This window comes from Lissotriton vulgaris, chromosome 11, assembly GCF_964263255.1.
Source record: "Lissotriton vulgaris chromosome 11, aLisVul1.2, whole genome shotgun sequence".
NCBI classification, from domain to species: domain Eukaryota; kingdom Metazoa; phylum Chordata; class Amphibia; order Caudata; family Salamandridae; genus Lissotriton; species Lissotriton vulgaris.
Window position 1 is genome coordinate 275,749,761 of NC_141699.1, and position 24,804 is coordinate 275,774,564.

Sequence of the window (24,804 nt, forward strand, 5' to 3'; positions counted from 1 at the left end):
AAATGTATCTTTCTAAAGCAGCATTGTTGGAAAATCTCTGATGGATTTATTTGTTGACCACCACACCTTGGCTTCTTTTTGTTCAAGTGATAGTAGTGCTTTCCTGCCAGTAGTTTTTCTGGGCAATGATTATTTAAGTCCTGTTATTTTCCTATAATAGTTGATCCAGGTATATACTCGCCTAGCGTATAAAATATAGTGGGCAATTAATATTTTAGAGAGCCATGAAAACATAAGAATTTAACTACTCATGCCTTTCTTGAAGATTTTCCCTTCTTGTCCCAATAAGTTACTTTTTCTAATTCTAACACTTTACAGTCTTGATTTGCCTCTTGCTTGTGACCCACAAACTAAATATTTGAAAAAGAGGTGGACTGCGTGGTTCTGGGCAACAATGCATACTACAGTTGGCTGCAGGAAATTCCTATGCCTTTTGTATTATAAAGATTTTCTGTTTTATTTTATTTTTTAAAAGACTTGTATGTTAGGACAAAGATGTCTGTTCCACGCAATGTATTGCTCAGTTTGTGCTACACACAGTGTATTCGGTAGGTCTGTATAACACACAATTTATTGTACAGATTTATGCTACACACAGTGTATTCCAGAGGTAAGATGTCAAGTGTAATTGGCAGGTTGAAAAGGAGATGTCGGTGTAACAGTTTGTGTTATACAGGAAATCTATTTGTAATTGAAATTTGCATAATTCTGGTTGTGAAGAGAGATTCTCTTAAGCAGATCATCTATTATACAACATATGTCTGTGCTGCAGCAAAATGTTGATGTATTGGGGAAAAGTTCTGTGTAACTCATATGGTGTATCATGCAAGGAGAATTTTGCTCTTAGCATGTTTAGTAGGACCTGTATCAAATGGCTTTTAACGTGGTGGTATATATTCTAAGTTATACTTTATACAGAGTGCCTCCAAATTACAAATGTACTGTCTCCATAGAATGAAGTTTTATTGCATTGGGAGGGAAATGTTTTATATGTTTTATTGTGTAGAAAGCTTGCTCTCTTCTTGTTTATTGACGTGTCTCCATGTGTTTTTTCACGTTCTGTTTCGCCACCGCTGATCTGCTTTTCCCGAACTGGCAGAATTTAGAGGTTAGCCTTATTTTGCATTTATTTTGTGTTCTGTTTATTTGTACCTTGTTTATTTGTGCCTCTCCCCCTACTTTCCATCTTCCTCTTCATAATAGTCTTCTTTTCATTTCCCTAAAGTCTTCTCTTAACCTGTACGCTTATTCTTCCCTCAGCTTTGGCATTTTACCATTGCTATCCATTATTCTTCTAATTTTACTTCTCCCACTTGCCTTTCATACAATCACTGGTCTTCTCCGTCTTTCTCTTTCACCAATACTTGCTTCCGGATCAATCACTTGGCTTCTCAGCCTGCTCTTCTAAGCTCCTTACATTTTGTGAGCAGGTTTCCATTATGCAGTTTTGATGCTATTCCTTCCATCACCTTCTCTTCAAACCCCTCCTCTTTCTCCTCCTGCTAACTTTGTTTATTCATTCACTGAGCTCTGTGTCCGGCTCTATGTTTTAACTGTTCTCCTTCACACACTTTTTTCTATCATTCTCCTCACCGAATTCTCTTCCCCCAAGCTCTTCCCTGTGCTTCTTCAATTTGCTTCTTCTCTTGTCATGTCCAACTCGTCCCACTGGTTTTCTTAACAACCGGTACATTGTTTTTGTTCCAGCCATGTGTTCATCTCTTGCTTCCTCTCTTCCAGTCTAATCATTTCTTACCTGGCTACTCCATTGTCTCTTGTTCGCTCCTCTAGTTGCCTTTCCTTTTTCATCACTGGTCCTTTAGATGAATGTTCCTACTCCACCCTAAATGTTAAGCTTGTTGGTAGTCCTTAGGAGGAAGTCCTTGGAACCAGTTTGCCTGTCCTTGCACTCCTTTTTGATTTCTTGCTCCTGTTGCCATTCCTACTTGTTTTAGCTCACCCTCCTCCACATTTCTCCACCATCACCCTGAAGACATTCCCTACTTCCTCACTATTTCTTCCACCCTGCTCTCATTCTACACTTATTTGTTCCTACAGAGCATAGTGTATTCACTCTTTTATTCCTTCTTCACACTTCCATCGCCCTTCCTTACCCCCCCCTATCTTTCTCTTCCTCTCCTTCTGCCGCCCTGCTTCTTGTAATAATCTATTGTTCTCCTCCCCGGTACCTCATTGCTGTTCTTCCTACCTTGGTACTTGCTCTTGTCCTCTGGTTTACCATTTACTTTTCCCATACTCAGTTTTCCTTCCCCTTACAGATCATCACTTTTGAATCTTTACCCTTGTCCAGGGGTTCATACTAAAAAAAATAAACAAGAAAAACCCAGAACAGCATTTCCATGCTGTTTTGGAAAATGTTAATTTTGTTACCATTGGCGCATACTTCACCTGAAACTAATTATTTGTTATTTTGTTTTGTTTACTTCCCATCACTGAGGGATCAGTCCACCCTGCTGCTAAGTATTAACTTATTTTGCACACCTGTTTCAGATTGATTCTCCACACACTGTGTTTTTAGGTCAAGCTAGAGAAAGCAATCCGAAGCATTGCGTCTAGCTCGACAACTAATGTTGCCCGTTTCCGGGAATGTGGACACGAGTCGGGACGCGCGCTTTTTCTGTCTCAGATTTGTCCTTGTGAGCGCGCTTTTGCTGCTGGCTGCTTGCTGTGTGGGCGCGCTTTCGCGTTCGGTTAACGCGCTCACACACACGTGCATACACACACACACATGCACACACACGCAGCAGGCACACACATGCAGCAGGCACACACACGCAGCAGGCACACACACACAGGCACACACCCCACCCCCCCTTACCTCACCGGGCTCTTTTCTTGCTGGAATCCCTGTTTTCTTGTGAGCTCCTTCTGCTCGGCTCCCGATGGATGGGCGGGCCGGTCCGACACGGCTAGGGGCTCCAGAGCAGGGACAGGCTGCCAACTTCCAGCCTGCTAACTTTCTGCTGCTCCGGCGGGACCTGCGGTGCACGAGCTGGTCAAGACGGTGGCTGCGCAGGATTCGTAGCCCCTGCCCTTATGCCGCCTCCGGGACTCTGCCCTGCTAGCGCGCCATTGGCTGTGCGCCCCTCAGCGCTGGTTATTGAGAAAGAGGCCGAAGCGCTGGAGGAAGGGGTAATGCTTATTATTCTTTTCGTTCATATTTTTGGTACATCTACAAGACTATATCCATAGCTTAACTCTGAACGTTGTTTCTACATTATAATTTTATTGACGAAGGTGTATTGACAGAAATAAACATGACAGGAGGGCTAAGTAAGGCGGTTGTTCGAAGTAACGATACCTCCGGGTCACCTTCGCGTTATATAAACTAGTTGGACGCAGTCCTCTGAAGTAACTGAAACGAGACGCGCAGCGCTCTATAAAATGTGCAATGGCAAAAACAAAGCACATTGTACAGTTTAAATTGTACAGTTTTTAATTCAGCTACAGCAATCTACAGCTGAATTACAAACTCCATCCAATTGTAACCAATTCAATTTTACTTGAATTACGCTTGTTCGTTTCCCCACGAATTTGCAATTCAAATCGGACATACTTCCAACAAAAAGTGCTAAACTCAGAGTAAGCGATTCCAGCAGTGCTATGAACATGGCCTGCAGCCGCCGAAGGACAAACAATTACACGGAAACACGCATCAATCCAGCGATAACAGTGACTGACAAGGATCTGCAGAGACCATCATACACGTGTCACGATTAGGAAGAAGATTTGCTGTCAACTGTGCAAATACACGATCTGGCTCGTTCACGGAATCACACTGTGTGATCTTGGGCAAGCCATTAATTCTTAATCTGCAAGACCCGTCTTTTCAATGGTAACAAGGCCTCTTCTGTTCCTCCACCATAGATAGATAAGATGTTATAGTAAGGAGGCAGGTTAAATTAAATGAGAGTGGATATAGAAATCGGGCATCGAGGGACGCTGAGCGAACTCAGAGCAAGGTTGCCGCATATGTTAGCAAAACATCTACTTATGCCACAAAACATTGTCTGGTAGAGAGAGGTTGCATTTCGGACCTTAAGTATTCTCGCTGTGCATAATGTCCCAGAAGAGATTCTTTACTCATAGACAGTGCCTCTGGAATTATGCGGCAGGGGAGGGCCAAATAATGCGACAGCACTGAATACATTATGCGGTCGGAAAAGGCAAATTATGTAACTTAGTGCAGCACATTTTATGATAGTATTACATCATTATTTTGATATTTTTGCAGTTGTTAACACTACCTGGGCATTGGTTACACCTCATTTGTTCCAGTTTAACACTCAAATATAACAATAAGCAACCATAAATGTAACTAGTCAAGCTCTGGAAAGAAAGGGCCTTCCACTGCACAGCAACACGTGTCACTCATTGCGCCTTTAGTAACTTTTGAACCGTTTGAGCTAAAAACTAATTTGTGTTGTGTTAACATCAGTAAATTATGCAGCAGATGGTGAATTATGAGGCAAATGTGGCAAAGCTATAATTATGCGGAAAAAACCTGCGGACGCACAATGGCACAATTCCAGTGGCTCTGCGCATAGGCGATTTGTGACACAGCATCTCAATTGCAAATGAAGGTCAGGATTGGCTGTTCTCTCTGCAACCATCAGACATCTTATGTGCCAAAACACAGCGTCCCCAATGTGTCCCGTATGCTCGCTGAATGTGCAGGGCCTTTCATGATAGGAGTGTCTGAGAACATCAGTGAGTCTTGTTCTACATGAGGTGGGTGTGGAGGAACAGGTGCAGTGCTTGGATCTGTGAGGCGCTTAGAAAAGTGGGCGCTTCGAGCTGAGCCCTGTGTCAGCCACGGGATTAAGCGCAACTTCATCCTTCTTTCGGTGTCTTTAAACCTTGTATTATTAGAGGACAAAAAAGAGTGTGGTAATAAAGCCACATACTTAATTCAGCAGAGGACTTGCAATGCTAAGCGGTGCCTACACGTGTGAGAAATTAATGCAGAAGTGCTCGTGGCAGGGTCTCCGAGGCTGTGAGAAAATGTATGATCAATGAGAATAAACGCTGTGTGATTCGATATAGCGCCTTCCGCCTTATCCTCTACCACCGCTGTCTTCACAGCGAGTTTATGGGTAAAGCCACTTCAATGCGCTATACCCAGATTATACCACTTCGGACAGGCGTTGATTATTTTATGTTAATCCTAAGCAGTGGGTTGTGTGTGTGATGCTGCTATTGCACATCCTCCCTCGCTTCAATATTGGAGAATGTCGATGAACCAGAGGCCGGTCTGGTTTTGTGACCTTGCACTCCCACTTTCAAAGGTCGTTAAGTGCTGCCATCAGCACTTAACGTGTTGACATTCTTGAAGCCCGAGCCGAAGTAATAAGCAGAGCCTCCCACGGAAGAGGAATGTACCTACCTGGTACCTGATCGGCACTTACACACCGCGCTTAGTGGCACGCATTCTATCAACCACTTACGGGTGAAAGGAGGCGCTGCCCAGGCCGGCTTGAAACTCGTGCACTTACTGCTTTGGAGGGCGCACAAATGCTTTTTTTTGCGATTTTATATAGCGCGAACTGGACCGAAGGTATTGGAGCGCTTTATATGAGCACCATCTACGTTAGTATACATTCTAATTATTTTAGTAGGCACGGGGAGATGAATTGATTTGCCCAGAATCATAGGATGTTGAGCCCACATTGAGACTCGAGCACGCAGCCTTGATATTGACTGCATCAGTGCTTAATTGCACTGGTCACAGGTTTCTGGGAAGACCTTTTGGCACAAGGACTCATTCTTTCACAAGTTAAACGCCGCTCTCAGGCATTTCGCAGTTGAGGGATTGTTCTGGGGGAATACTTGTCTGTGCAAGTGTGAGAGCACAACTCCGCACTTTTCAAGGGAAATGGTGCCATCTTTTTCTATTTTTGAAGTCGTGGTTGTGCTTGGCTGTAAAAGACGCCAGCTTTTGGGAATGTACAAAGAAAACGTGCAGTATAGTACAATATATAGCGTTTTCATCCACAGGCACGTTATTATTCTGTCATCCATTCAATCTTTCGTTCATCATTCAATCTTTCACCATTTCATCCATCCACCTATTCAAGCATTCATTACCTATGCATGCATGCATCCATCCTTTCACTTACCCATCCATCGGAAAACAAAAAGCACAACTGCATATTTTGAGTCTGAAATTCAATTTAATGTAAACAATGTCATATTTGAAAAAATTTCTAGGTATTCACCTTGAGCACAAACAGCGGTAGAATGTCCATTCATTTGGCGCGGTGGCTCACCAAACTCTTTACATAACTTTTCTAGCCCGTGACATTTGAGTCCTAGCTGTCATTAAACAGAGCATACTTGTGTTGTGCTCCTCCATTGCAGGTGTGTGAACTATATACATCATGCGCAATGACTGCCTGCATCCAGTGCTTGCTTGCGGTTCAAAAGTGAGCTCAAAGTAGCATTTACCATGGCTGTATATACTTTACCCAGCTACTTTATGTTAACATTGCCATACCTTTTCTGTACAGTTGCTATACACGTTATATTTTGGTAAAACGTGCACTTTTTTTTTTTTAATAATTACTCCACTGAAAATAAAAAAACATAAATAAAAAAACATTGCCAATTAGAATGCCAATTACTCCAACTCCAGCAAATGCGAGACCTATTGCATTGCAAATGCTTGTTTTACATAATGCTCAGAGGTGAGCTGGTACAGTAGATATGATGGCACCCAGTCAATAACAAGGGCCTGGTCTAGTGATGCTCTAGGTTTCAGAACTCACACCATCTTCCTAACATGTTCATCTTAGATTTATCCATTCTGCGTGTATTTTTGACATTATTTGCCCCAAGTAGTCAGTATATAGCTGTGGAATACTTACTTGCAAAAGTAGATGATTAAAAAACAGACTTGGTGATTTCATTTGTTTGTTGTCTTCCTAGTAAAGTGTTATCTGTCGTAGACGTTGGTCTCGGAGAAGACTTAAATTGTTTCTCTGCTCTGGTCTGTCGTCCTAGCTCTGCTTGTTTTTTTGTAACAAGTTCAGGGCAAACTGCAGCAGTTCACTGGCCCCCTCACAAGGAAAACCTGTCTGATTCCATCAGGTGTCAGTTGAGACTGAAAAAGATCTGCAGTGGTGGCTTCTCAACCTCAATTTGAACAGTAGCAGACCCCTTTCCTCATCCCATCTGGAGTTCATATTGGTGACGGACACATCACTAATTGATTGGGAAGGCCATCTGGGAGAAGTGGAGATCAAAGGAATCTGGTCTCTGGCAGAGACCTGACTCCACATGGGTCGGTTGGAGCTTTGAACATTTCACTTGCTGTTAAATACCTTCCTGTGGACCTGCTGGGCAGGCTGGTTCAGGTTCTCATAGACAACACCAATACCATATGGCAGGGTGGGGTGGGGTGGGGTAGGGTTGTTGGTCATGTGCCAGAAGGGATCTCTGTGGTGACGCATCACATGGCGAAATCTTTAATCTCCAATTGGGACCAGCTCAGTCATTAACTTCTAGAAGATCTCAACTGAAGCTGGAATGGAGTTGGCTTAGAGTTTCTTCCCAACAATGAGGAGAACCCCGGCTTGATGTCTTCTCCACTACCAAGAACGCATAGTGTCAATACTTTTGCTCATTGGAGTTCCCAGGACGGTTGTCCCTTGGAAACGCATTCCTCATTGAGTGGTGCATGGGACTGCTGCTACTGCTTCTCCTGCTCGACTTCTGAAGAGGATCAGGAAAAACCAGGCCCAAGTCATCCTTGTGGCTCTTGATAGGGCAGGAGAGTTTGGTACTTAGAACTTCTGAGCCTGAGCATCTGTCGTCTGGTCAGGCCTCTGCTTTGGGAGGATCTGCTGTTGCAGCGGCAGGGTTCTGCACCTGGACCTGTGCAATATGCACCTCCATGCATGGAGATAGAGTGGCAGCAGTTGATCTCCTTTGAGCTTCCTTCTAAATTGTCCATGTAATCCTGGCTACAAGGCATCCATTCATGAAATGAGTGTTTGACGGACACTGGGATAGGTTTGTGGCTTTGTGTAGACCCAGTGCAGACTAAACTGTCAGATGTAGTGCTGTTTGTTTTATCTTTGACCCAGCAATGACTTGCTGTTGGCACTGTTAAAACCCTTTCAGCCTTTTTATCCTTGCCTGACCATCTGCCCTTGTTCAAATCACCAGTTCTAATGTGTTTTCTTAATATATATTGAGAATCACGGTCAGAGCTTTTAAACGTTCCAGCACCAGTCGTCACTACTAAGTATGCCTATTTAGTTGGATCCTACACTCGGTGCATTGGGTTTGGGCTGTGACCCACATACATCCCACTTTGGCGGACAAGATCCACTGTTACCAAACTCCAAACTGACCCTGCACCAGAGAAACGTGTGTTCCTATTTTTATAACTGGTGTAATCCAAATTGTATTAGACGATAAAAGTAAATGTCACAAACAGAAAAGACTTCCCAAACGAAATTATTAATCAGTCAAATGTCTTGATTGCAGTTGTATCAAATCCTTTATTGAAACGCAGTTATCCTCCTTTTATTTTATTTTTAAATACACCATGCAGAGCGATGGCAACTATGGTGGCGGTTCGACGCCACGCCTGGTTGAGGACCGCCAACTTTTCGGCTGATGTTCAGTCCACCCTTCTGGACATGCCGTTTGATGGCCGTCGCCTCTTTGGCGACAAGGCAGACCATGCGCTTGAGCGTTTTAAGGACTCCAGGGCTACGGCCAAGTCCTTGAGCCTCTCGGCCCCACGCCAACAAATGGATGCCTTTCCCTCCTTTTGTGGCTAGGAAGGGGCGCTCCCACACGTGCTGCCAGCCACGCACCGCAGACTAACACACAGCACGGTGGCGGCCGTGGAAACCGCTGTGAAGGCGAGGCCAGTCCACACCTTCCCCTGCAGCATCCGCCTCAAAACCCTCCTAGTCCGTGCTTTCAGGCCCATGTGACGCCAGTGGGAGGCAGGGTTCGCCATCACCACTTCCACTGGTGCACTGTCACGTCGGACAGGTGGATGCTGCAAATCGTCCGAAGGGGCTACTCCCTCCCCTTAGAGGCAACCCCTCCAGCCATGCCACCGCAATACCACCGCGTGTCGGGGGATCACTTACAACTTCTGCAAGAGGAAGTTACAGCCCTCTTGGCCAAGGGGGCCATCGAGCGCATTCCTGGCCCGGAAGTAGGGTGTGGTTGTTACTCCCACTACTTTCTGGTACCCAAGAAGGGCAAAGGTGGCCTGCGCCCTATCTTGGACCTATGGAACGTCAACGGCTTCCTCCGGAAGGGAAGTTGAAAATGCTGACATTGGCTCAGGTCTTGGCTGCCCTGGACCCAGGAGACTGGATGGTAGCGTTGGACTTGCAGGACGCTTATTTCCACATCCCCGTCCTGCCGGCGCTACCTGCGGTTCACGGTAGGCCACAAGCACTTTCAGTTTACCGTGCTCCCCTTCGGCCTTACCAGCACCCCACGGGTGTTCACAAAAGTGATGGCGGTGGCCGCAGCTCATCTGCGCAGGTTAGGGGTTTTAGTCTTCCCCTACCTCGACGACTGGTTGTTGAAGGTGGGCTCGCCCCAGACAGTCGCCAGCCACCTCCAGACAACGGCAGACCTCCTGCACCAGCTAGGGTTTTCCATCAATGTGCCGAAGTCACACCTGTGCCCCTCTCAAAAGCCCCTCTTCATCGGAGCGGGTCCGAGATATTCAGGCTCTGATCCCTATCTTTCAGCCTTTATTCCGGGTCTCAGTCAGGTTGACGCTGCGGCTTCTGGGGCTGATGGCCTCCTGCATCCTTCTGGTGCATCACGCCAGGTGGTGGATGCGGGCTCTCCAGTGGGACCTGAAGTTTCAGTGGGCCCAGCATCAGGGCAACCTGTCCGACCATGTCCTGATCTCGGAGGGATCTGCGAGACAGCTGCAGTGGTAGCTCACGGACCGCGATTGGGTCAGCGGCAGATCCCTCTCCCTTCCCCAACCGGAGCACGTAGTTGTGACAGACGCGTCCCTCCACGGCTGGGGAGGCCACATGGGAGAGGCAGAGATCAGAGGCCTCTGGTCTCCGTCGGAGTCCCGGCTCCATATCACCTTCTGGAGCTGCGGGCGATTCGTCTAGCACTGAAGGCATTCCTCCCCTCTGTCCGGGGGAGTGTAGTGGAGGTGTTCACGGACAACACCACCGCCATGTGGTACTGCAACAAACAGGGCGGGGTGGGGTCGTGGACCCTCTGCCAGGAGGCTCTGCGCCTCTGGCAGTGGCTGGAACATCAGGGAGTGACCCTGGTGGTTCAACACCTGGCAGGTTCTCTGAACGCCAGGAGGGACAAGCTCAGCCGAAGGTGCATGATGGTTCACGAATGGCGTCTGAACTCGGACGTGACACAAAGGCCTCTTTCTGCAGTGGGGAGAGCCTTGGTTAGATCTATTCGCCACCGAAGAGAACGCGCAATGTCAGCAGTTCTGCGTGTTGGAATTTCCAAGGCGGCACTCGCTCGGGACGCTTTTCGTCGCGAGTGGAGTTGCGGTCTGTTGTACGCCTTTCCGCCTATACCACTTCTGCCCAGAGTGCTGAAGAAAATCAAGCGCGACCGGGCCCAAGTCATTCTTGTGGCTCCGGACTGGGCGTGAAGGTACTGGTATCCCGAGCTACTCAGTATGTCAGTCAATCCTCCGTCATCTGCCTCTTCAGGAGGACCTTCTGTTACAGCAGCAGGGGATGGTCCTCCACACGAACCTGTCCAGTCTTCACCTCCATGCTTGGAGATTGAACGGCGACAGTTGAGGCCATTTGACTTGCCTCCTGAAGTCTGTACTGTGATTCTGGCAGCCAGGCGTCCCTCCACAAAGTCGTATTCGCCTGCAGGTGGAACAGATTTGTGGCATGGTGCACAGCAAAGGCTGTGGATCCTCTCAATGCCCCTCTTTCTGAGGTTCTCCTCTTCCTTCTTTCTCTTGCCCAGCAGGGCTCTGCTCTGGGCACTATCAAGGGCTACCTTTCTGCCCTTTCCGCCTTCTTAAGGCTACCTGATCAGACATCTTTGTTCAAGTCCGCCATTGTAAATAGGTTCTTGAAGGGCATCACTCATATGTTGCCCCCTGTTCCTTTCATGAGGCCTCAGTGGGACTTGAACCTTGTACTAACTTATCTGATGTGCGCTCCCTTCGAGCCACTTCACAACTGTCCTCTCCGTTTTCTTACCCTTAAGACTGCTTTCCTGGTTGCCATCACCTCTGCCAGGAGAGTGAGCGAGCTCCAGGCTCTTTCTTCCCAACCTCCTTTTCTCTCTGTCCATCCAGACAAGGTTGTGTTGCGGACAAGACCCTCTTTCCTACCCAAGGTAGTCACAGCCTTCCATATCGGGCAGTCCATCACCTTGCTCACCTTCTTTCCGCATCCCTCTAAAGAGGAAGAGCGCCTCCACCGTCTGGACCCAAAACGTGCGCTCTCATACTATCTAGATCGCACTCGCCAGTTCCGGGTGGATGACCAACTCTTTGTTGGTTACGTGGCCACTAAGAAGGGACTGGCAGTGCAGAAACGGACCATCTCTCGGTGGGTCGTTTTGTGCATCAAGGCATGCTACTCCTTGGCTAAAAAGGAACCTCCTGTTGTGCTGAGGGCCCATTCCACTCCGGCCACGGCGGCAACTACTGCCCTGGGCCGGGGATTCCCCTTGCAGGACATCTGTCGGGCGGCTACGTGGGCCTCGCTGCACACGGAACCGATATCTAGGGTTAAGGTCATCCCCTTTCAGGGCCCTAGTTTCATGGCACCAGTGTTGGTTCTATCATGGCTCTGCGTATCTGGCGCGGAAAAGCTGTGTATAAGAACTGACGCCGGCGCACGAGTGCGGCGTCATTCCGGCGCTAACGACGCCGACGACGGACGCGGAGCCGCGGACGACGCCTACCAACGCGCAGGGGTATTGCTACGCAAAAGTGTAGTGTGTGTGTGTTAAGGTACAGGACCTCTAAGGGTGGCACAATATGTGCTGCAGCCCTTGGAAGCCTTCCCTGGTCACAGAGCACTTGGTATCCATATTACCTTTTACAAGGGACTTACATGTAGCCAGAGAGGTGCCAATTAGGGGTACAAAGGTACAGTTTTGGGTAAGAACACAGGCCCTGGGAACCTGATTGGCAGGGCCCCAGGACACATCAAGTCAAAGTGCATCAGAAATCTGGCAAAAAGTGTTTGGGGGGGGGGGGGGGGGGGATTGGGAGGGGGGTACTGTAACAGGAACCCAGCTTTCTACAATGAGCGCCAGAGATCACACTTTATGCCCAGACAATTTGAAGTTAATTGATTGCAAGGAACTTGCATATCATAGCAGTCCACCCATCAAGGACCCACAGCACGCATGCAGCTTCTCTAAGCTGGCTAATCCAAGAGAATCCTGATTTGGTATTAAACGTTCTGCAAATTACATTGTCCAAATGGGATTTCCAGATGCTGACTTATTTGCAATCGCAGACAGAAGGAAATGCCCATGGTATACATCCAGGTTTTACCAACCAGGAGCTCCGGGGAATGCTCTTTTGATCAGTTGGCCAAAAATGTTTGTTAATGTATTTCAGCCAGTGCCATTTATCTCATTGGTGATCATCAAACTAGTGAAGGACGGCTCGATAATGATTCTTAAAGGTCCAGAGTGGCCACACAGTGGTGTTACACAGATCTTTTACACCCTTTGGAATGTCCAGAGACTGCTGTGCAAACCAGAGCTTCAGTTCAAGTTCAAGTTCAGGAGCCAGTTCTTGCATTGCGATCTTCCATCACTGAGCTTGGGAGCCTGATTCTTGAAGTCTTCTAATATGGACATTTAAACCTGCCAGAAGAATTTATGAAGAACTTGAAAGAGGATAGTTGTTCTCCCACTTGAACCTCATCTTCATTCAAATTGGAAGGGTTTTGCATTTGAAACCTACAAAAGAATAGTGATCATACCAAATGCCAAGAAAATCTGTATTCCTTTATCTTCTTGTTTTAATGAAGTCAGGGATGCGATATTCTTCTATTTAGGTACACATTGGAGCCGTAAAAGCCTACAGGAAAAACCCTTCACTCTTTACAAACTCCTGCTTGTCAAGTATTTTCTGGAAGGGATTAAGATTTACCCTCCCATAAGCAGACCTTCTCCTCCCTTTGGAGTTGAATGTGGTCCTATCCAAAATATCGGGCCCCTTTTGTGCCTGTTCAAAAGCCATCTGTCAAACATATCTCCCTGGAAACTGTTGTGGATATTCCTTCCGTCCTTCAGGTTAGTGTAATCCAGGTCCATTGTTGTAAGGAAACTTTTATTCTATTAATGAACAACAAGTGATTATGAGAAACCACACTAATTTTTTTCCTAAAGTTAAGATTTTCATGTAAATCAAATAATAAATCAAGAAATGGCTTGGCAGTTCGGGCTGGACTGTTCCCATGAGGCATGAGGCACAGGGTCAGACTGATTTGCATATGGCCATGTCTGAACTGGGGTGGCTGAGTGAGCTAAAGAATGGTGATGGATTAAACCCAGATCAGTTGACTAGGGGTGAGTGTTTGATTTGCTCAAACGCTCCTTCCAGCATCCCCTTTTGTATTGCTTATTACTGAGGGCGCAGTTCTGTCTGAGCTTGCCTCTTCTCCTTGGAGTCTCTAGGTTGCTCTTCTCCTTCGGTGCTCCTCTTCCTTGCCTTGGGCGGAGGTTTTGTTGCCTGGTGTGGGGTGCTTGGCCTCCTTTCACCTTGCCATGTTTCCTCTGCTGAGTGAGGACAGGCTACCTCTTCTTTCCCTTTTTGGGCACCCCCTTTAGGTTTGATGGTTTTCTTCTGGCGGAGGTTCCCCTTGCCTAGGGGATGGGGCTCTTCGTCCTGTCTTGGGACTCGGCCCCGTGGGACCCTCTGTTATGACCAGGCGGGTGGGGTCCTCTCGCCTTCCCCTTGGGTATGGCTAGGGTATCTATTCTACGTGAAGGAATCTGCGGCTAGGAGTCTCTATCAGATGTACGAGTTACTTACCTTCGGTAACGATGTATCTGGTAGAGACGATTCTAGCCGCAGATTCCTTCACGGCCCGCCCTCCCTCCCCGTTCTGCAAGGACTTTAGGCTGGGTCTTTTGTGCTCGCCTCCCTGTGGGTGGCTGTGTCTTCTATGGGTACATTCTTTCCCTCTTTCTGACAGGATATTCGTCCTGTTTTATTGTTCCTTTTTCTCCCCTTTTGGATTGGAGGAGGTTTATAGGTACTTCTGTGCCCTTATGCTCTGGTTGGGGCCTACCTTCCACCTCGCCCCCCTCCCCTCCCTCCCACCTTTGTTACTAGGGTTCTGGACCCTATGCTATCCTCTATGGTGGGGTCTTTTGGCTGTACCACTGCCCTTGTTTCTTATGGGGGTTGTCACACTCTGTGATGGGGCTGTCTTGGAGTTTTGTCGTTCCTTGGTTGTCCCGGACTGGTTCCCCTTCATTGTTTTTGTTTGGGGTTGTAGTCCTGCTACATGTTATCATGACATTTTTACATATGTTCTTTGTCTCCAGGGGTGGCTATCTCCGTACTGACAGGGTTGCTGCTCAGGGCTGGGCTCTGTTCTTTATTCTTTCCCCTGCCTTTGGGTACTCCAGTGCCTGGCACTTCTCTTTATGGTGTTTTTCCTCACCATTCCTTTTTCCACTTTTTCGCACACTGTTCCTATACTCTCACAGTTTTATCTGATGGCTCCGTGTTGTGGCGCGGAAAAGTTCTCCGAAGAAAACGGACGTAGGCGTGCCGGGGTGGGACTTATGTGACCTCGCTGATGTCACATACGCAGTCAACGCCTGGGCGGAGTTGCGTGATGCAGTCCCCCTGATGCGCAGGGATGCTGGGCAAAAAATTATCCGGATCCAGTCTCATGCCTGAGGGTAATTCGACGTGAAGGAAACTGCGGCTAGAATAGTCTCTACCAGATACATTGTTACCGAAGGTAAGTAACTCGTACTTCAGGCTGTGTGTGAGTTACTACTGCCTTAATGCAGCTCAGTATCTCCACACAGGTAGTTTGTGGCAAAAGAAACCTTTCAAGGCGTGGTAGTGTCCTGGGGAAGACCTCATAAAGTGAGTGGGCATTTATAGTACAGGTCTATAGTGCTTACTGACAATGTGTGGTACTTAACTGAATTAAACATTATAGGCAAAATCTGCACTGAAGGAAATATTTTCGATACTTAGACATACAGGTTCCATTGAGGTATGAATCTAGGGGTAAACATGCATCCCCAGTGTAGGTCTACAGTTTCTGACATCATAACTAGTCTCCTTTTGCCACTTTTGAATTGTCATATATTCATGGCTGAGATCCTAATCAAATTCTAGGCCTTTGTCCCTCCCCCGCTGGGCCAAGTCACGATAATTTATCTGCTGTCCAGAAGAAGGATCAAAGATCTCCCAACACAGTAGATCCATTAACAGTCATTGACCCAGTTTCTGGGACAGGAAGAGGTGGGGATGAAATCTGCATCTGTTACTTAGCTTGTCCACAGCACCTGGGCTGGCCCATAGAAACAAAGGAGGATGCCATATCTCTAGAGCCCAACACAGGAGGTGGCTCGCTGTTGATGTTTTGATCGAAAAGGATCAGGCAGCTGTTTCAGCTAGGAGTGTAGCCGAGGCTCTCAGGGAAGCTGTTTCCACAGACAACTTGAAGTTGCCATGTTGGATGTCCCATAATGTTGCACAGGAGGGTTGCAACAGCCAGGGGGTGGTAACCTAGAATTAGGCAGGGGTGCCTGACTTCAAAAACGTTCAACCCCCACTTAAAAACCCCAACAGAAGGAAGAGATAATGAGAAGATAAAGAACATCTGAACAATAATGGCAAAAATATGCCCATCTGGAAGTAGAAGCCACTTGATGTCACTGCAAGGATGGACTGAAGAGTTTAATTTCATCTCACCCCAGATGGGTCTCTCCAGGGTCAGTGGCATTGGCCGCCTTATTCCCCCTGAGGAACAGTTAGGGGAATGGACCTGCAGTGGACTCTGGAATGTTTCTCTGAAACTGGGTGACACTCATCAGGAGGGTTACCACTAACTCTGTTCACACAAACAGGTGCCCTGCAAGAAGGCCAAAGCCGTGTGGCCAAGGGTGTGCTGCATTGAGGGTGTTCTGCTTGTTTGATGCACAAGACATCCTCAAAAACAGGAGCGAGCACCAGGAGCCAGGCAGAGAACAGGTCTGGTCTAGGAAACCATCAAATCATGTTGACCTACAAAAAGTGCTTTTATTGAAGCTAGGAGGCCTGAAGAAAATACCTATGGTAGCTGAGGCTTGCAATAAGGATCAAAAAATACCAAGAATAGTAACATCGACACAACAGGGCTCAAGATCAAGCATGGTCCCCCAGTGGGACTGGGCAGAGAATGAAGCACATAGTCCTTCTGGAAGGAGCTCCAGAAAAACCCCTAGGGAGAGCCAGGTCTCCAGGGGTTGCTGCAGCTCTTTTTTGTATGCTTAAATGGGTGGGGCCGTGCATGGGGCCCACTCCCAGGATCCTCTTTCAGCCCCAGGAATCCCATTCCCATGGGCTGACTCAATCCAGGGCATCTCAACAGACCCCATCTACTTTGGTAGAAGAAGCCAGTGCCGGGTGCATTGAATGTTTGTGTCTGTGGCTGCTGGGCCCGCTGCACACTGCCTCAGCTGCGGACAAAAGACAAAGCTGCTCCTTCCTCTAGGTGGGAGTAAGTGACAAAGGGCTTGTTCCCACCTGAAGCAAGAGACATTTTTGCTGGCTCCCAAGCCACACCGAGCTCACAGGGATATGGGGCCCCGTTGTAGAACTCAATGAGTCCAAATGCCTGTGGGAGTCCTGGGTAGAACCAAGGCACCCAGATGTAAAAAAAGAAAACTGGCACAAGGTTGCTTTAAAAAGGGAAGAGAAAAGAAGTGGCTTATCCTATATTGGCCTCAGGGGGGAGGAGCCCCCCTACACGCCCCAACAAGTGCTTGCTATATTTGCAGATCTACTTCTGTAGAGCGCCTTCATGGGCAGGGGGTACCTCTAATGTTTATAAAGCATTTTAGGGCGCTGCAGCGAGTTCAGCATCCTCCCTTTCCTCACCCCAAAATACTTTATGTAAAGTCACCCTACATCTCCTGGGAATGTTGAATCCCTGAACATGGGAGAGGCTTCCCATCGTTTCAAGCACTTCTGGAGCGTATTCCTTTGTACAGAGGATCTGGAGTGCAGGGACTCTTGTTAGTTTGTCCTAAACTTTCTGTAATACTGCAGTAAAAGTGAAAGACACTGGGAACGTTATTGAATCTAATGCTTTATTAAGAATGTGGATGGTTGACAATGCAAGGTTTTACAGTATGCAGGGCTGGATTGGGAACAGCAACCAGCCCTGGCAGGTTGCTGCTCGACCGGCCCTGGGAAGGGGGGTTTGGGGGGGAGGAAGAAGCACCTCTCCCGCTTTTCTTACAGGGGGCCGATATTGTAGCACTGGTGCTAAATCAGCCCCCTGTAAGAAAAGCGGCCCCGCGGCCACAAAATCGGCCTCTGCCCACCATGGAAATGCCCGGGGCCTGCTACGGCCAGTCCAGCCTTGACAGTATAATAAATGTTATTGAATGTTGGTACTGCCCCAGTCACTTCAGTGCTGGGTTATTACATGCATTGATTATTGGTATTGTCCCCGTTGATTTCAGTGGTGTTTCAGTTGGGAAATTTAACATGTTCTCTGCATTTAGTGAAGTGATGACACCCTGACAAAGCCTGATTTATGACGACACTGCAGTATTTCTGCGATATTGCATCTAGTGTAGGTGTGGGGATATTATGGTTATGGGGTTCAGGACCCACAAGGGATGTAACTTGTCAAGAGGAGGTCTCCAAAGATATTTCTATATACCCAACTATAATTATTTGTAATTTAATGTGACGTGTTTAGTACTTTGTGTGTAATAAAAGTACTTTTGCTTTTAAAATAAAAAGCACTTGTTGAACGATAATTTGAGTGGTGTGCTTGCATACCAGTGTGCTGAGGTTACTAGACCACACCACATCCCCTTAGCAAGCCTTGGAATGCTCTTCTTCGCTACCCTGTGAAATTGGTCCAATAGGGTACTTCGTTCCCAGTAAAAAGACAATTGTGGATTTACTTGTGAAGGACTCACATCATTCGCAATCAATACCCCAATTTCTTACAAGCACCTTACTAAACAACCCACATTGTAGTGCATTGTAAATGTGTTGGCTTGTGTTGTGAAAGGAAGTAACAGCTCGAGCTGTTGACTTTGGAGCTCGGGAACCATGTTCTAGTCCCAGCATCTGCTTAATATTCTAGGCAAAAAACGTAAACTTCCCGTGCATAAAATAAAATCATTCAAACCTTCTGTAATTTAATCTGGTGTTCATGTAAAAGCATCTTACACCCTTGGTCTAAGTTCGCTCTATATACTGCAACAAAACAAATTATAATAAAAAAGTCAGGAAAACATGCTTTTCTACTTGGGACCAATGCAAGACCAGCTCCTGTAACTTTATATTTTAAACTTTCATCATGACTGGAAAATAGTGTTTGAATTATTCTGCACACACTCGCTACTTAACACTAGGTGAACATGAATGCAAGGCCTTGTTTCATGGCTTCTGTTGTTTTCCACCACTTCTTTGAAAGATGATTTAGAATGGGAGCCTGCAGAACCATTTTGTCTAGAAGTAATAAAGTATTCGTTTTTAAAAATCGAGCTTCAAATTTTCTAGAGTGTGAAGGCCAAAACTCTTCCCTTTGTTCAAGTTTAAATTGCTTGCCTATTCCTCTGGTAATTCTAAATCTGATATAGACTTCTAGCTGCAGACTCCTTACCTTAGAGCAGGGTTCTCCAAAATCGGTTCTGGAGGGCCGGATCCATGCCAGATTTTTAAGTTAACTACATTTATCTAAATGGGGATATGCTACAAATCTGGCATGGATCTGGCCCTCCAGGAACAACTTTGGAAAACCTGCCTTAGAATAGACCCCAGGCTGGATCCATAAATGTTTTAGTAGTACCCCTGCACACCTGTAGGTGGCATCATTCGGCTTCTTGTCCGCGTGTTCCCCATGATAGGCTCTACCCCAGTCAACAGATGCCAGTTCTTTCCATGTCAGCGCAGATCAATGAAGAGCTACCGCCAGCCAATTTTTGATTGATAATTTTGTCGACACCCTTTTTCGAAAATGTATTCTCCAGTCGCAATAGGGATGTCCCCTAAGAAGCCAGCGGGTTTCAAGCCATGGGGTGCCATTCGATAGGCCTGGAGAGGATGATGAATGGGGGGATCTGAGGACCCTTATGGATATCAGTCTCTCCTAAACGAAACAGAGGAAAACTGGTATGAGGAACTGGTGGGTGCCAGTGGTCTGGACACCTCACCAGACACTGGCTTGGTCTCTCCCACTGCCATGCCCCCGGAGAAGGGTGGCTGAGGTCTTGGAGTTTCAGTTGCCCTCTGTGGCAGTCAAGACTAATGTCTTGACGAAGGAGCTTCAAATGGAAGTCACCCCGTATAAACCCTGACCTCCATGTAATGAAGCCCTTACGGATGTCCTCCTTGGGGCCTGGTCCAAGCCCTGCACAGGGGCTCCTTTGCACAGGACAATTGCCCGCCACCATCAATGCTAGCGCGTTCCCTGCCAGTCCACCAGGTAGGGAATCAAAGAGGCTTAATACCTTTAGGAAGAGGATGCTCTCTTCTGCCAATCTATCAGTGCTGTCTGTAAACACCATGTGTCTCTTCGGCCGATACACCTATACGATCTGGAATTTGGTTGCAAAAGTGCTGCCATAGTCTTGCTCGGAGGTCTGAGCCATACTCTCCCAAGCTATTGCTGACAAGAGAGATGCAGCAAAGTTCACTATCTGATGTGGACTGGACCTGACAGATTCGCTTGGCAGAGCAATTTCATTATTGGTGGCCCTTAGGCACCAAGCCTTGCTGAGAACCACTGACTTTTCAGGAGATGTCCAAGCCTCACTCATGGAAATGCCCTTTGATGGCTCTCACCTTTTTGATGAGAAGGCGGACCCAGTGCTCAAGTGTTCTAAGGACAGAGGAGCTATGGCCAGGTCTATTCACGAACCCTTGTCAACACCAGTCTATCATCTGCTACTTTTCTAGCTATGAGTGAGGCTTCCAACTGCATTCATACCCTCACAGCCACCAAAGTCAACAGGCTTCCCAGCCTTCTTGTGGCCGAGGACGCGGTTACCACAGACTGTGGGGCCAGTAGTTAGAGGTTGGGCCAGTCCACCACCCCTGCAGCCACAGCCTCAAAACGTCTTTAGTCTGCCCTCATACCAACACAGTGATCCAGTGTGGGACAGGTACGCTATCACCCCACCACTGGCAGTCAATAATATCCATCCCCCTTCTGGAAACCCCTCCCCCCCATGCTACCCACTTACATCTGGCTTACAATCTCTCCTTGCTCCGTCAGGAAGTGTTAGCACTCTTGGCCAAGGGAACCATTGATCGGAGAATGGGTTCTAAGTTTAGGCCTTAGGGCAGGGTCGTGGATTATTTTTTAAAAAGGGCGGGGGCAGTGGGGGTCGTGCAAGAGGTGTATTTTTAGGGATTAGGGCAGTGGTCGGTATTTTTAAAAAGGTCAGAGGCTGTGTGGGTCAAGCTGGGTATTACGTTTAGGCCTTAGGGCAGGGTTGTGGATTTTTTTTAAAAGGGTGGGGGTTGTGCAGGAATGTATTTTTAGGGATTAGAACAGGGGTCCGGGTATTTTTTAAAAGGGCAGGGGCGGTGTGGGTCACGCTGGGTACTAAGTTTAGGCCTTAGGGCAGGGTTGTGGATTTTGTTTTAAGGGGCAGTGAGGGTCGTGCAGGAGTGTATTTTTAGAGATTTGGGAAGGGGTTGGGTATTTTTTAAAATGGCAGGGGACAGTGGGGGTCGTGCTGGGTTCTAGAATTAGATTTTAGGGCAGGGTTGGGTATATATTTTTAAAAGGGCAGAGGTAGTGGGGGTTGTGCAGGGTACTATTTTTAGGGATTAGGGCAGGGGTCGGGTATTTGAAGAAAGCGTTGGGTGGGGGAGGTTCAGGGACTGGCTTGAGGACTGAGGGCAGGAGTTAGGGAAAATGTATCACGCATGGACCTTTACCATACATGCTTTACAACAAAATACATTGTAAAAGCATGCGTGGTAAAGGTTAGACGTGGTAAAGGCATTTGCATTGTAACACATGTGTGGTAAAGGCATGCGCTGCAACAGAATGCGTTGTTCCGTCATACAACCGAGGTGGTCATCCGGGAGAGGTGGAGATCAGAGGACTGTGGTCCCAGAAGAGTCCTGACTCCACATCAACCTTTTGAACCTTTGGGTGCTCTGAATGGTATTGAAGACCCTTCTTCCTTTGATCAAGGGAAGCCTGGTGCATGTGTTCACTGACAGCACTGCCATGTGGTAATGCAGAAAACAAGGCAGGGTGGGCTCCTGGACCCATTGTCAAGAGGCACTGCCTCTCTGGACATGGCTGGAACGTCAGGGTATTTCCCTGGTGGTTTAACACGTGGCAGGCTCTCTGAACACCATGGCGGACAAATTCACTCTTTGATGCTTAGCTGATCACGAATTGCGTCTCCAACCGGAGGTGGTACAAAGTCCCTTTCTAGAAAGAGGAGAGCATTGGTTAGATCTGTTCCCCACTGCTGAGTATCTGCAATGTCAGCAATTCCTTCTGCTGGAGTTTCAAAATGGCGCTCTCGCTTTTCATCTCGAGTGGAGCTCAGGCCTCCTGTAGGCTTTTCGGCTGATAGTACTCCTGCCCAGAATTCTCAAGAAACTCATGAACAACCGGGCCCAAGTCATTCTTGGGTCTTTGGATTGGGCACGGAGAGTCTGGTATTCCGAGCCATTGAGCATGAGTATCGGTCCTCCGGTCAGGCCGTGTCTTTGGGAGGATCTTCGTTTGCAGCAACAGGGGAGTGTCCTGCAACTGAACTTGCACACCCTCCCCCTTAATGTGTGGAGACTGAGCGGCAACAGTTGACAACTTTTGACATTCCCTCCCTGAAGTCTGCGATGTTATCCAGTATTTGGGTGTCTTTCATAGATTCACATGCCTGAATCATTCCCCGTCGTCGAGGCTCCCGTCTCGACGACGGGGAATGATTCAGGCATGTGAATCTATGAAAGACACTAATACTGGATAACTGCAGTTACAGGTAAGTAACGCATTTCTTATTCTGCCTCACAGGCGTTCTTCTACCAAATTAATGAATGCCTGCCATTTGGACAAATGTGTGGCATGGTGTGCATCTAAATATATAGATTCTCTTTCTGCACCCCCTTAGAGGAGGAGGCACTCTACATCGTGACTCAAAATACTTCTTCGAAGAAAAACAAGTTGCATAACTCTGAACCCAACACTAAATGGCAGGAGTATGCAGAGCATGTGAATCTACAGCGCTACATGCCACGAACAGATGCTTACAGGGTAATTATCATAATCCTTAATGTTCGTTCTTTACTTGGTCCAGCAGGTCTCTGCTCTGAACACAATTGAAGGTTATTTATCCACTATTTCAGCTCTCTTGCAGTTGCCTGACCAACCTTCTTTGTTTGTCACGGTTCCTGGAAGGCTTTCAACATATGTTTCCCCCACGTCCTTTCATTATGCCTCAGTGGGATCTCAATTTGGTTATCACTTTACTCATATGTGTGCCGTTTGAGCCGCTACACTACTGCCCACTTTGTCTGATCTCTATCAAGACGTCTTTCTTAGTGGCTGTAACATCTGCTGGAGGGTCACCCAACTGCAGGCTTTCTCTGTGCACCATCCTTATACCACCTTCATTCTGGACTAGCTGGTTCTCAAAACACTTACCTTCTTCCTTCTGAACGTTTTGACACCTTTCCATTTAGGCCAGAACATCAACTTGGCTAACTACTTTGTTCTGCCTCCTCCTTCTAAAGAAGAGTACAGACTCCACCGCCTGGACCCAAAGGAGCACTGCCATTCTACCTTGATTGCACAAGAGTGTTCCGGTAGGACAACCAACTCTTTTAAGAGTGTATCAGAGCCAAGTAAGGGATGGCTGTACAGAAATAGACCATCTCTAGATGGGTAGTGTTCTGCAACAAGATTCTACGCATTGGCCCAGAAGCAACCCACTAAGGGCTTGCATGCTCATTCCACCAGAGCAAAGGCAGCAACCACTGCATTAGCTTGCAGAGTTCCTTTTAATGGACATCTGTCAAGTAGCAACATGAGCATCTTTGCCCACGTTTACGAAGCACTACTGTCCGGACAACCAATCCGTCTTAGCTGACATTTTGCACATTCAGTCCTGCAGGATTTTTTTATTTAAAATCTTTTTGCAGACCCACTACCTGGGAGGTATTGATTGGGTATTTATTCTAAGGTAAGGAACCTGTGGTTAGAAATCTCTATCAGATGAACAGGTTATGCCTTATCTGGTAAAGACTCGGTTGAGACACACATTCCTTACTGACCCACTCATGCTCCCTGCTCTGTGAACTGATTTAAGAGTAAGGGTCGCCCATCCAAGAGACTTAGACATGCACACCAGTCTGTCAGTGTTTATCGTGGCTCCGTATTGCCAGCGTGAAAAGCCACGAAAAGAAACTGACAGCATGCTGGGGTCGCATGTCACTTTCAGCATGGATGATACCGATGCAGGGCTGAACTATGCCGTCTACTGGTACGCAGGGGTACTGCTTGAAAATTTCTGGATCCAATTTGACGCCAAGGGAATTTTCTAAAGTACCATAGATGTGTACCACTGTGCATATAGCAAGAGCATTGCTAACCCTTGTGGCTCTTTTTTTAACTTTTATTTGTTTTCCCATTGTATGGTCCATACCTCCTATTTGAGGACCACAAAGTAGCTCTTGACAGAATTACAGACCACAGAGGGTGTGCTTAACTAAAACCTCTTTTATGTCATATCTCAGTAAGAACTCACATTAGCTAAATATTTACAGTACTTTTTGAATACCTCTCACCTACTTCCACCAAACTACTTCCAAACATTACAAACCATCTTTCCTTGGAGTAAATCGCCGTTTCCACCATTGTTGCTCACAGTACAAGCTTTTCTAACTTCATCTTAATCGCCTTGTAGCCTCTTCATATTCCTGATTTGAGCTAACTCGAAGCACACAACTTTGTGCATAGCAGATAGCATTTGAATATTGTGCTAACTAAAGTATACCTCGTATGAATAAAACAAAATAGTTTAAAAAAAAAAATGTTTTTAACACATTTTATTGAGTTTTAATTTCCGTTCATAATCTTGTAAAATGGTCATGTAAGTACATCACACGTCATAAATATGATCGGTACTATGGTTACAACAATGTAATACATGTCAGTGGTTCATAATGGGTAAATATAAAGAACATAAAGAAATACCTCTTTACAATCCCCCCCCCACCCTCAATAACTGTGGTCACATTTCAAAAGCAAAATCCGTATCTGTACCTTTGCAGTCTAAGTAAATTGCTTTGCATACATCTGTGTAACACATCTTTCTAATCCGTTGGACAGTCAGGTGTGGGCAAATGACTATTATCTATACACACATTGCAAACATCAAACTAACACATTAGATTCCTCCAATTTGAGCGCCTCCAGCATTGCCTCCCATTCTAGGGCTATCGGTATTTTACGTAGTCCTCTCGCCTCTTCTCTTCGCAGCGATGCGCCTTCTGTACTACCCCATTTTATCATCTCGGTGTGCCATTTGTGTATCTCAGGGGGCCTGCTGGATGTCCATCGCATCGTAATATTCCTACAAGCCAGG

General features: G+C 46.9%; 1 protein-coding gene across 2 annotated transcripts in view; it reads left to right on the forward strand.

The window, feature by feature from the left end:
* The window catches only part of AP1B1 (adaptor related protein complex 1 subunit beta 1), a 320,810-nt gene that overhangs the window by 283,569 nt on the left and 12,437 nt on the right, over positions 1-24,804 (forward strand). The gene's annotated exons all lie outside the window — the stretch shown is intronic.